General features: G+C 39.1%; 1 protein-coding gene across 1 annotated transcript in view; it reads left to right on the forward strand.

Annotated features, from left to right (window-relative positions):
* Positions 1-407, forward strand: part of LOC110445324 (anaphase-promoting complex subunit 7-like) — a 22963-nt gene that overhangs the window by 14289 nt on the left and 8267 nt on the right. The gene's annotated exons all lie outside the window — the stretch shown is intronic.

Here is a 407-nt window from a genome sequence, read left to right on the forward strand (position 1 = left end):
ATAGCACTCGGGTATATCATTCTGTACAGTACAGCATAGCACTCGGGTATATCATTCTGTACAGTACAGCATAGCACTCGGGTATATCATTCTGTACATTACATTATAGCACTCGGGTATATCATTCTGTACAGTACAGTATAGCACTCGGGTATATCATTCTGTACAGTACAGTAAAGCACTCGGGTATATCATTCTGTACAGTACAGCATAGCAATCGGGTATATCATTCTGTACAGTACAGCATAGCAATCGGGTATATCATTCTGTACAGTACAGCATAGCAATCGGGTATATCATTCTGTACAGTACAGCATAGCACTCGGGTATATCATTCTGTACAGTACAGTAAAGCACTCGGGTATATCATTTTGTACAGTACAGTACATCATAATACTCTACAATTA

This window comes from Mizuhopecten yessoensis, unplaced genomic scaffold (genome assembly GCF_002113885.1).
Source record: "Mizuhopecten yessoensis strain PY_sf001 unplaced genomic scaffold, ASM211388v2 scaffold245, whole genome shotgun sequence".
NCBI lineage: Eukaryota > Metazoa > Mollusca > Bivalvia > Pectinida > Pectinidae > Mizuhopecten > Mizuhopecten yessoensis.